Raw genomic sequence first — 13,405 nt, 5'->3', positions numbered from 1 at the left:
CATTGACCATCAAAGAGTTAGGCAACAAAGAACAGAAACAGAAGATTTTTCCATTATAATTTATACATCAGAATCAGAATCAGCTTTATTGCCAAGTATGCTTACACATACAAGGAATTTGTCTAGGTGACAGGAGCTTCCAGTCAACAACAATACAAACAATACCAAAAACAGCAGCAAGACATAGGTAATTAAAAACAAAAAAGAACACAAAATAAATAATTATACATATACGTACATACACTCACCTTCATACATACCCACATACACACACGTAGTGCAAATCTAATACAATCTGTATATAAAGAACAAAAAACAGTATATTATGTACAGAGCAATGTGAGTAATGGCAGAAGTGGATATGTTGGATAATATAAATTAAAATTAAACTGTGTATTGCACATAATTATTGCTCAATGGGGCAATTTAATTGTTCATTAGATGCATGGCCTGAGGGAAAAAACTGTTCCTGTGTCTGACGGTTCTGGTGTTCAGAGCTCTGAAGCGCCGGCCAGAAGGCAACAGTTCAAAAAGGTAATGGGCAGGGTGAGTGGGGTCCAAAGTGATTTTACCAGCCTTTTTCCTCACTCTGGAAGTGTATAGTTCTTGAAGGGGGGGCAAGGGGCAACCAATAATGCTCTCAGCAGACCGAACTGTCCTTTGTAGTCTTCTGATGTCTGATTTCGTAGCTGCACCAAACCAGACAGTTATTGAAGTGCAGAGGACAGACTCAATGACTGCTGAATAGAACTGTTTCAGCAGCACTGGTGGCAGGTTGAACTTCCTCAGCTGGCGAAGGAAGTACAACCTCTGCTGGGCCTTTTTCACAATGGAGTCGATGTGTATCTCCCACTTCAGGTCCTGTGAGATGGTAGTGCCCAGGAACCTGAATGACTCCACTGCTGCCACAGTGCTGTTTAGAATGGTGAGGGGGGACAATGTTGGGGTGTTCCTCCTAAAGTCCACAATCATCTCCACTGTTTTGAGCGTATTCAGCTCCAGGTTGTTTTGACTGCACCAGAAAGCCAGCCGTTCAACCTCCTTTCTATATGCAGACTCATCATCATCTCAGATGAGACCGATGACAGTGGTGTCGTCTGCAAACTTCAGGAGCCTGACAGAGGGGTCCTTGGTGGTGCAGTCATTGGTGTACAGGGAGAAGAGAAGTGGGGAGAGCACACATCCCTGGGGGGCACCAGTGCTGATGGTACAGGTGGTGGAAGTTAATTTTCCCTGCCTCACAAGCTGCTGCCTGTCCGTCAGAAAGCTGGTAATCCACTGACAGGTAGAGGTGGGAACAGGGAGTTGGTTTAACTTAGTCCGGAGTATATCTGGTATGATTGTGTTGAAAGCCGAGCTGAAGTCCACAAAAAGGATCCTTACGTATGTCCCCGGTCTGTCCAGATGTTGCAGGATATGATGCAAACCCATGTTGACTGCATCATCCACACACCTGTTTGCTCTATAAGCAAATTTAAGGGGGTCCAGAAAGGGTCCAGTGATGTCCTTCAGGTGGGCCAACACCAGTCTCTCAAATGACTTCATGACCACAGATGTCAGGGCGACAGGTCTGTAGTCATTAAGTCCTGTGATTTTAGGTTTCTTAGGGACGGGGATAATAACTGTGCGTTTGAAGCAGCATGGGACTTCACACTGCTCCAGTGATCTATTGAAGATCTGAGTGAAGATGGGGGCCAGTTGGTTAGCACAGGAACGGAGGCAAGCTGGTGAGATGCCATCTGGTCCTGGAGCCTTCCTTGTCCTTTGCTTCCGAAAGACACGGCACACATCGTCCTCACAGATCTTGAGTGCAGGTAGTGTAGCAGGAGGGGGGAGGAGGGGGGTTGCAGGAGGTGTTAATGGTTGTGTGAAATGAAGGTCCACTCGGATGTGGGGTGTGAAATCGGGCCTTTCAAATCTGCAGTAAAACACATTCAGGTCGTCAGCCAGTCGTTGGTCCGCCACAGGGTTGGGGGTAGGAGTCCTGTAATTAGTAAGTTGTTTCAGGCCACTCCACACTGATGCAGGGTCGTTAGCTGAAAACTTGCTTTTCAGCTTCTCAGAGTAGCTTCTTTTAGCCACTCTGATTTCCTTATTCAGTGTGTTCCTGGCCTGATTATACAAAACTCTATCCCCACCCCTGTAAGCCTCCTCTTTGGCATGACGAAGCTGTCTGAGTTTCCCTGTGAACCATGGTTTATCATTGTTGAATGACAAAAATGTCCTAGTAGGGATGCACATACCCTCACAGAAACTGATGTATGATGTAACAGTATCTGTGAGCTCGTCCAGGTCTGTAGCTGCAGCTTCAAAAACACTCCAATCAGTGCAGTCAAAGCAGGCTTGTAGTTCCAGCTCTGCTTCAATAGTCCATCTCCTTATAGTCCTTACAACTGGCTTTGTTGATTTTAATTTCTGCCTGTAGGTCGGGAGAAGATAAACCAGACAGTGATCAGAGAGACCCAAAGCTGCACGTGGGACAGAGCGATATGCATCCTTTAATGTTGTATAGCAGTGATCCAATATATTCCTGTCTCTGGTGGGGCATGTAATGTGCTGTCTGTATTTGTGCAGTTCGCGTGTGAGATTTGTTTTGTTAAAGTCCCCAAGAATAATAATGACTGAGTCCGGGTATTGTTGTTCTGTGTCTGAGATTTGATCAGCCAGCTGTTGCAGCGCTAAGTTCCCAGACGCGTTAGGAGGAATGTAAACACTCACCAGAATAAACGAAGATTTAGAACGGCTTACAGTTAATAAAGAGCGCTTCCAGATTAGGACAGCACATCCTCTTTAGTGTTGTTACATCTGTACACCAACTTTCGTTGATGTAAAAGCATGTTCCACCGCCTCTCGTTTTCCCCGTTAACTCCGCGATGCGATCTGCTCTGAACAGCTGGAAGCCCGGCAGATGTAATGCGCTGTCCGGAATGGCTTCACTCAGCCAGGTTTCAGTGAAGCACAGTGCAGCAGAGTTTGAAAAGTCCTTATTAGTATGTGTGAGGAGATGTAGTTCGTCCGTTTTGTTGGGAAGAGAGCGGAGATTTGCGAGATGAATGCTCGGCAGCGCTGTGCGAACGCCGCGCTGACGGAGTTTAACCAGTGCACCAGCTCGTCTCCCTCGCCTGCGTCTCGTAGTGCATCTAAACAACACAGCAGCGCCTCCAACTAAAATGTCCAGCAAAATGTCAGAATATTGAAAAACCGGGAAAAGATGATCTGGTATGTGCTGCCGAATGTTCAGCAGTTCGTCCCTGGTAAAACTGATTGGTAAAAGATTGCTAAACACAGGACAAACTAACAAAAACAACAAAAGAATTGAAGAGCTCCACACCGAGGCGGCCATCTGCGGCGCCATGTTGTATTATACCAGGTTTACAAAACATACATCAGATAAACATAACTCTGTGTCATATTTTTTTTCCGAATACCGTTTCTTATTGATTCGTACAGATAACAAAGAAAAAAAATATATATATATATACACCGAATAAACATTTAATTGCCACTATTACCCCTCTCCAACCACCAACCCCACCCTGACCCTCAAAGAACATCCAAGTGGTCACATACAAGTAGACACACAAACACACAAAAAAAAATTTGAATTATAATCATACACATTAAAACTATGCTTCTCTCTCCACAGCCTCTCCCAGAGAGTCCCCCAAAAACACCAATTAACTGCCCCATTTCCCATCAAATGAATCCCAGATCCCCAGCATTCTACATGAATCCTGCTCGAAAAGAGTATCTGCTGCTTTAGGGAGGTGTGTGCTACTCCCAAAAATATTACAGAGCAGATGGTGCAGCTGTAAATATCTAAAGAACTGAGATCTGGTAATCCCAAAATGTTGAAACAAATTTTCAAAGCATCTAAACACTCGACTCTCATATAGGTCACCGAGTGTATTAACCTCCCTCACAATCCACTCGGACCAGTAGAAAGATAACTTATTATTACATAATTTTGGGTTCAGCAATATGCTTGAGGCAACATTTAAATAGATGTCCGAATTAAACACCCTGGACACTTTTGTCCATACAGAGTGCAAATGCCAGATATCAGTATATAACTTAACTTCAGATTAGCTTGATAGAAAGGCTTTGCAATGGCGAAATAGGGGCAAGAACCAGGGAGGGGCTCTCTCAGGTGGAAAACAACCAATGAGCCAAATGTCTGAGACTGAATGCATAATAATAAAACAAAATCTTGGGTAGGCCTAGCCCACCTTTCATTCGGCCTATGCAACTTATTGAAATGTAATCTGGGACACTTACCATTCCAAATTAAGGACTTCGCTATGCTATCAAATTGCTTGAAATAAGAAAGCGGGACATCTCTAGGGAGAGACTGCAGCAGGAAGTAGAATTTTGGAATACAATTAATTTTAATAACATTAACCTTCCCAATCACAGATAAGTGTTAATGAAGCCCACCTGCCCACATTGATCGAAAACCTTTTTATTAAAGGGTCAAAATTAATTACCCAAATTTGCTGGGAATAAAATACCCAAATACTTAATGCTCTGTTTGGGCAACTGGAAGGCACCCAGCAGAAAAGCCGTTACCGGGCTGTACGCTGTTAGAGCCAAAGTTTTGGATTTAGACCAATTAAGTCTGTATCCTGAGAACTTAGGAAAGGAATGAATAATTATGTGGCGGTGTTCTGAAAATCTGTGCTACCAGCTCAGGATGTGCTACCAGCAGGTAAATCAGAGATGTGTAAAGTTAAAACATTGGTAGCATGTCTGGAGGCACGGGAGAACATGTCATTATGTACTACAACAGCATGAAAACCTAGGTAGCATATTTTATCAGGCAGATAATACCTCATGCACGAATCAAGTCTCTATGTGTGTGTGTAGGTGTGTGTATCTATGTGTGTCAGCATGTGTAATTGTGGGTGAGAGAGATATATACTTTAACCAGTGTCTTTTTCTTGGTTTTAACCGTTTTATTTTGCTGTGGTAGCCTATAAGGCAGGGATATAAATCCTCACAGATGTAAAGGGTAAAAGATATCAAAAGTTTTTACGAAATAATTGACAGTACAGGAATCACCAAAGACATCTAATGCTGTTTCGCTCGTGCTTGTGGAAAATTAAAAATGTTGTTATAAGAGGGAGAAACTTTGAAAAAATATGCGATTGAGACGCCTGACTGATTGTTGAAAAGTCTTGTGAATAGAGAGAATGTTCTCTGACGCATGGAACAATGCAGTGTCCGAATTGCGTGTATGTTGTGGTGCTGAAATGTTTTGTATTAACGCACTTAAATGTTACGTTCTTGTATCCAGTATTGTTATTGATGCTAATATTTAAGATTTGAACTAATACCAATAAGCTGTTTTATGAGGTGAGGTTGAAAATGTTGCGAATGTAGACAATGCAAATTAGAACAATTTTCTTGAAAATGTAGGTCTGAAGAATACTGCTTGTCAATTGAACATAAATTTGTTCATGTGAATGGCATGTTTTAGTAAAAATGCATGTCTCCAAATAATTATATTAGTTTTTATAAATATTGTTAGATAAAAATTTTAATATAGGTAGCAAAATCTTAAAAAGAATATTGCATTAGTTGTGCATAGATTACCCACAATAATGAGGAAATTGAGTAAAGGGGTGAACATTGTTAGAGTCCGGAATTGTAATCTGGCCCCTTGGTAGAATGGAGAAGAAATGCTGCCCCTCGCTCCCCTTCAATGTTGCCCATCCCTGCTGTAAGGTGTGTGTGGATGAGACGAGAGCGAAAGGGTGCTTTTCAAATGAAATTGGAATACATTTATGATATTATAGACATGTTTTGTCATTCTTATCCTATTAACTTAACCAATGTCTTTGTTTTATATGATTATTGTGCTGCGGTAGCCTGTAGAACTTTTTGAAATAACTTAAATAATTTGGCAAAGTGACATGCAACCGTTATGTGGTAAAGACCTGGAAATACTTCATAGCTGTGCGTTTACTGAAAAATAGTTGCACAACTTAGAATGCCTGTCAACCAATCAGAATCAAGCATTCAACACACCAGTGGTATAATAAACAATAATTACTCAACCAAAAAATATAGTTGTGTAGTCTATAATATGATAAAGCAATGATAAATATGATAGTGATAAATGCTTCCAGATGTGACTGTGATTAGCAATGAGTGACAGGACAATTTCTCTGTTGTTTGGACAGAGAAATTACTCAACTGTAAAGCTGAAAACGTACGTGCATCTGGTTAGGACACAGTTTACCTTTTGGCTGTTTTTTTTTTTTTTGCTGCAAGAAAATGCTCTATGAACATTGACACTTAAAACAGAAATAATTTAATTAATGTGGTACAGTAGTACATATACTGATTATATTTACAATGGCCTTGAACATGGCTCATCCAATCTGATTTCAGAGGTGGAACTCTCATGAGGGTAAGAGAATCTCTGTATATTTTAAACTAACGACAAAAATGTTCATTCAAATGTTAATTATGCAAATGTATTAAGTGCCATCTTTCAACTAAACAATTGCAATGCAATTAAAACAATCCTGTGGGTGCTGCACAGTGAAATGCTGAATAGGTGTATATCCTGAAATTTAGCACAACTAGAACACTGTATTGTCCAGTGAGTATTCAGAAGCAACTATCTATTTTATAATAGTAAATTCAGATACCATAAGATACTGCATTATATCTAGTCCTCTAAGTTACATAAAGTTCTAACAACAATTTATGGTTACATAATGATGACCACATGTATGGCCACCCAAGGATTTTGGGTGGCCAAGTTTACTAGCAAACCACTGAGGATGTTAATGTTTGGAAAGAGTCAAGGACTCTGACACTCTGGACTAATGGAGTTTAAACACAACAGGAGAACCTGTGTATTTATTCTGGAATGCATGAGCAGTGATGTCCACAGATCTTAGGTGGGACATAGGCGGAAGGATGAAAAAGGGCAAGGATTCTTTTTTTTATGAGTAGTTATTATAGATACTTAACTAATTTCTTAGCTTTTTGAGTATTTTTTTTATTGAATTATATACTGTACATACTTTTTCTTTTCTTTTTTAACACAAGCAATAGCATATTCTGTTAAATTTCTCACAAAAAGATCTATGGTATTACACTTGTTTGTGTATATATTTTCAGCTGTGGTCTGTGATAATCCCATGTTTTTGATATGTGCAATTGTAAAACCATAAAAATGTTTTAACTTGGCATGACAGTATAATCAATTATTAAAATAACCATTCAGTACCATTGTATTTCCATGGTAAAGGCACACTCACAGTGTCTTTTTTGATATAGGGCACTAATGTTTTTCTTGTCTCATCACTCTTTTCACTTTCTCTCATCATCATAACTGACACTTCATATATAACTTTCTCTTCATTTCTTTTAATATTCATACAATGTTATTTTGCTGTTTTCTGTCATTAATATTTATAAATATACAGGACCTTACAGCAATAATATGGTGGAACCATGATACCATGGTCTCACGATGGCTATGGTTTTCAATGGTTATCCTGGAAGACTACATGTCTAAAAAGTAGTAATACCATGGTAATTTTCTGAAAATTATTAGTCTAATAGCTTATTAGTTTCAACAAAAACCAAACTGGTTTTGGCTGAACCAGACAGCTCATTCAGTTTATGACAGCATTCTATAAAAAAAAAGGATATAATTTCCTTCAATGAAAGCTAAGCGACCGCTCCATTTAATTATTAAGTCTGTCTACATTGCAGGTGCGCAATGTCGGAAATGCGGTAGCAATCAAGTATTACCGTACCTGTCCACTGGTGCGTTCTCCGTGAAGGTGACCAAGCATTTTCAATTCTTTCCTATGGATGTTGAGCACCACGAGGTGCATTGTGGGAATAACAATGGTGCGGAGAAAGCATTTAGGGTGGTCGAGGGTGTCAATAAAGTTAAAATCCTACTGCTTTATGCAAATGAGGAACAAAAAAAAACACCAGGCACCAGCCAATCACTGTGAGATGAAAGCAGTGGCAACTGTCATGACAGCTTCAAAACATTTTTGTTGAACTGAGTCTTGTAACAGACTTCAAAATTAATATTGAACACATTAATTGTGGCAATATTGTAGGTGGGTAAAGAAAAACTGAAATAAATCAAGACAGTTTACATACTTTTGGCATATGAAAATGAAGTTTGCATCTTTCTGTCTGTAATTGCATACATATATGATGATTATATTGACTGTGTACTGAAAACAATTATTAGTTGTATTGTGTATTGAAAGCATAACAGGTTATCTTTTCTTTATACCACACCCCAAAGTGGGAGCATTGCGAGGGATAGTGAGTAGATATCTCCCACACCAGTGGACACGTACGATTTTTCTTTTGATGAACTTACAACACAATACATGGAGTGGACTTTATATCTGACCTGGAACTCATCTGAGGTAACAGCACTTCAATGTTCCGGGGTGAATCCCAAACTGCATTTTTTCTTCCTTGAAGGGCACTGCTGCGAGAGGCGATGCCACTCGAAAGCCCGAGAGAAATAATCTTTTCTTGAAGGGCCCTTCCACAAGACTGTTAGCAAAGAGTGCATTCATACATTAATGCCTTGTTTCCTTCAGAGTACCCACTTCAAGGGCTCTGCACTTCGGAGTGAGTATAGGGCATAGCGAGGATCACTTGCTATTGGAATCCACCCCTGCTCTGCTGTTACAGGCACCACCACTTAATTTTCTTTAATATGCACAAGATTTACAAAGAAATCTCATAATAACACATTACTACTCTTACGAGATTTCAATTTTGTTTTAAATATTTTATTTTTAATTGTGAAAATGTCTTCCCTTTCTCTTGATGACCAAAAATGCACTTTGTGAACGAGAGGGGTTGCGCCCTGCTGCCCCCTTCTGTGCATGTTGCAGTGTATGAGCACGTCTCGCTACAAGCCTTTCCAAAGATCTAATCCTGTCTAGTCCAATTTCACCTCCTAGCTAGCCATGTCTGATTTACGGTCATTGCAAAATAAAATGTTTCTAATTAGAGAAAACAACAATAGGGCTGATTTCATGGAGTTTGTTCATGATGCATTGTTCCCACTCAGTTTGCCATTTGTTGTTAATATATTAATTTATAATGGGTTTTAGGTCAGTGGGAGGTATTGGGCACTTTTGGAAATCTGCTGATAAAGCCTCTTTTGAAGCAGTATCGGTTGATCACAAACGCAGATGATACATGATCCTCAGATTTTGATCCATCTGTATATATTGGGATATGTGATGGAAATATTTCTCTAATGAAAAGGAGTTGTTGAAAGCCATTTGGGTGGGTTTTGGATTTTTGTCTAAAATTATTAGATTATTTTGTCTTAATCTTATAAAATTATAAGATTATTTGAGTTTTTTTTAAGATCCAGGGGGGGAATTTTACTAAAGTGTGTCTGTTCCAGTATGCTCAGATCTACTTTGAGATTTTGTAAATGTGGTTTGATCCGTAGTCCAAAAGGTCAGATATATCTTGGTTTTTGTTCATATAGACTTTAAGAAGGGGTTGAGAAAACAGGAAGATAGGCTGGGTTTTCTTTGGTGTATACTGTAGGGCTAGTTAGAGGTGTCTGTTCTCCAGAGAAAGTTAATTTGCTTCTACATGCAAACATTGAATTGAGATGTCCTAAAGGCCCCTAAAGCCAGACGTATGCCTTAATGATGTACTGTGTCCAAGAGTCGGATATATGATATCCTGGCTGATCCATACTATACTTCCATAATCCAGGTGTTATCGAATTAGTGCTCTGTAGAGAACTTTCTGCACCCCATTTTGTTTTAGCTAAAACCTTTAAAATGTTCAAGGCTTTAAGACATTTATATTTTCTAATCTTTATGCGAGGGCTAAAATTCAGTTTACGCAAATAATTTGGTTTCCTTAACAACTCAGATGTGTTCACCATCCATTAATATCTCTGGGTCAAGATGGAGAGAGCGTAGCTGGCAAAAATGCATACAAACAGCTTAAAACCATTTGATACTGATCAGGACTGCATTCTGTTAATTGTCAGCTGGATTTTTTGTTCAATGTTATTCAAGGATTTGCTTCTGTAGCAAATACCAATGTCATCAACAAAGACTGCAGTGGATACCCGACGGCTTTAGCAATGCTGTTGATTTTGATACTAAAAAGGGTAACTGATAAAATGCTTCCTTGTGGTACTCTAGCTCTTGTTTATGAGGGTCAGGTAGGGTATTACCTACTCTGACTTTAAAATGTCTGTTTGATAGAAAATTAACAATAAAAATGGGTAAGTGTCCTCTAAAACCAAGTTGATATAAATTCTTTAAAATATCGAACTCCCAAATGGTGTCACTAAGCTTTCTCCAAGTCAAAAAAGACAGCCAATGCATGTTCTTATCTGATGAAAGCATCTCACTTTAAGAGAGAGAGAGAGAGGCAATAACAGATTAATAATCAACGTTCTGAGTTCCTGCTGTTTGAGTTCAGGAGCAATAACAGAATAATGAAAATTCTGAATCTCTGGCGTGAGTGGTAGGAGATGTAACAAAACAAACCATCCAATGTGCTAAGTCTCTGTTCCACAGAGAGAGAGAGGGGCAGAGAGAGAGGATAACAGATCACCCAATGTTCTGGGTGTCCATTCGAGAGACAGAAGAAGATCGACCAAGCACTGAGTTTCACTACAAGAGACTATTGCAACGGCAAGTTCGGAATCCTTATACCAGGGAGATAACTAGCAAACCCTCTCTTCAAGGTTCGTGCATTTGCATGTTCCAGATGATGAAACTTGCACAGACATAAGGGCTGTAGATCTGCGTGTTCCAGATTGCAAGAACACTCTCGGTGCTACCAGGAGATCAGAACTCCTCAGCTCCTTCATGTTCAAGGCTGTTGGATCAGAATCCAAGTCCTTCCCCACCGTAATGTGGCCCTAAGCCCCAGTGGAAGACATTGTTGTCACTGAACTCATCGATCAATCAAGGAGAACATAAATATCACTACTAAACCTCTTTCCTGTGACCTTGGCATTAGTGTATACTATCAGTTTATGAATTTCTAAATTTCTTTAGATTAGATAATGTGTGTATCAAATGTCTAGCAAAGTTATTTGTTTAAATATAAATAAGGTTTCCACCTTATTAATTAACAGAGAAACAGCAATTTATCTTTCCATAAGATAATAGTCATACTTTTTCATTGCTACATCCAATTCAGCTACATGCATCTTTTGATCCTATGCACTTTTATTTATCTATTCATTTATATAATTCTTTAACCTATTAGTCCCATTTTGTAGTTTTTGTTAGTTATTCATGTTTATCTTTTTGTTTATCTTCTGACAAGCCTTATCTCCACCAGGACTCAATTAGTTTGGTCCACACTTTCTAAAACTCAACTGCTGCTTTGTTTCAGCCCCCATTTTGATTAATCCTGATCCATCTCGCCAGTTTGTGGTGGAGGTGGACACGTCGGAGTTGGGAGTATTTCATCCCAGAACTGTCCCTCGGTCAGGTGGTTGCACCCCTGCGCTTATTTACCTCATCATCATTCTCCAGCAGAACAAAATTACGATACTGGTAATCATGAGTTTACCTGGCTGTCAGGTTGGCGTTGGGGGACTGGCATCATTGGTTGGAGGGGTTGGGTGTTCAGACTAAATTCCAGGCAGGCTCGTTGGGCTTTTAAACCAGTTGGGTTCCATCCCCAGATTAACGGGAGAGTTAACCTGGATCAGGAGTGGGCCCTGTGCTGCGTGTCCCCCCCAGGGCTCGCTTCTGGTCACAACCGACGCCTCCAGACAGGGTTGGGGCGCCGTGTGTATCGGGCACGCAGCTGACAGGCCATTGGAGAGGAGCCCCACTGCGCTGGCACGGACAAGTCCTTGGGTAAGCACGACTTAATCATCAGGTTCCTAAGAGGCACCAGGAGGTTAAATCCCTCCCGGCCAAGCCTGTTCCCCTCCTGGGACCTCTCGGTAGTCCTCGTGAGCCTCCAGAGACCTCCCTTCAAGCCGCTAGAATCAGTTGGATCAGGGCCTCTCTCAGGGTCGGGGACCTGCAAGCGTTCTCTGTCAGCGACACTTGCCTGGAGTTCAGTCCGGCAGACACATATTTGATCCTAAGACCGTGACCGGGCTACGTGCCCAAGGTTCCTACCACCAGGTAGTGAACCTGCAAGTGCTGCCCCAGGAGGAGGCAGACCCAGCCCCTTCGTTGCTGTGTTGGGTACGTGCTTTGCATACCTATCTGGACCGCACGCAGAGCTTTAGACATTCTGAGCAGCTCTTTGTATGCTTTGGACAGCGGAAAGGAAATGGTGTCTCCAAACAGAGGCTTTTCCACTGGGTAGTAGATGCCATTTCATTTGCCTATCACAACCAGGCCATGCCCCCCCCTTGCGGGTCTGAGCTCACTCAACAAGGAGTGTTGCGTCCTCGTGGGCACTGGCCAGGGGTACCTCCCTGGCAGACATATGTAGAGCAGCGGGTTGTGCGACACCCAACACCTTTACGAGATATTACTCTCATTGTTGAGTCAGTTTCATCCCGTGTTTTCTCAGGTCCGAGCCAGTAGAATTCAGTAACACGCTGATGGGCTGGCCGGGTGAATCGCTTGCATATAGCGCCCTTTCCCTCAGTTGAGGTAAAATTGTGCGTCTTTTTCCCAGGAGATTCCTCCACATTGGGTCCGCAGTTCAGCGGAGGAACTCGCCGACCCAATCCACAGCGGGTCCTCAGAAAAATCCTGAATGAACTCTAGTATTTCCTCGCCTTTATACCCGTATGTCTGGGGGCGGGGTACGCAAATACTAGCTGCCAACTTCTCATTGGCCTTTCATAGATCAGCGGTATATTCGGTGCTGAAGAGAGACCCCTAGTGTCGCTTCTCCGACACAACGTCTCGTTCCCTCCATCAGGGAACGGAGGTTACATCCGTAACCTAGACGTTTTGGGGCTCTAACTAAAAAACTGTAATCACATAGCTCTGCTGACCATCACAGACATGCAGCATCACAAGCACAGCTGGACAGCAGACCTATGCCTGCTTGCTTTCTGCCAACATTTCATCTTGAGCTCCGTATTCCCAAATAAAAATCAACAGGTGTTTCAACTGAATTAATGAGAACTTCAGGAGGATTACAAACTTCTGATAAGCTTATAATTAAAGCAGTATCACTTGAGCAAGAGTGCTATTATGGCCATAAATCAGCACTGCTGTGATTCGGCCATATGTAATCTCAGCCGTGCTGATATATGGACAAAACAGCACGACTGCAATTGTGATCGTTCTTATAGAAGAGTCTTATAGAAGAGTCCAACAAACAAGTAAATTAATAACCAAGGAAAACTTAAGAACTGTCCACAAAAAAGGCACTTGTGTGTGGAACTACTTTCTTAAGCCACAGACCTGGGCCTTCTAGT

At 41.2% G+C, this 13,405-nt stretch overlaps 1 protein-coding gene across 1 annotated transcript in view; it reads right to left on the bottom strand.

The window, feature by feature from the left end:
- The window catches only part of adamts17 (ADAM metallopeptidase with thrombospondin type 1 motif, 17), a 273,229-nt gene that overhangs the window by 66,780 nt on the left and 193,044 nt on the right, over window positions 1-13,405 (bottom strand). The gene's annotated exons all lie outside the window — the stretch shown is intronic.

Source organism: Xyrauchen texanus, chromosome 1 (assembly GCF_025860055.1).
Source record: "Xyrauchen texanus isolate HMW12.3.18 chromosome 1, RBS_HiC_50CHRs, whole genome shotgun sequence".
In the NCBI taxonomy this organism is placed as follows: domain Eukaryota; kingdom Metazoa; phylum Chordata; class Actinopteri; order Cypriniformes; family Catostomidae; genus Xyrauchen; species Xyrauchen texanus.
The sequence above is the reverse complement of the archived record's forward strand: the minus strand, read 5'-3'. Positions and strand labels throughout refer to the sequence as shown.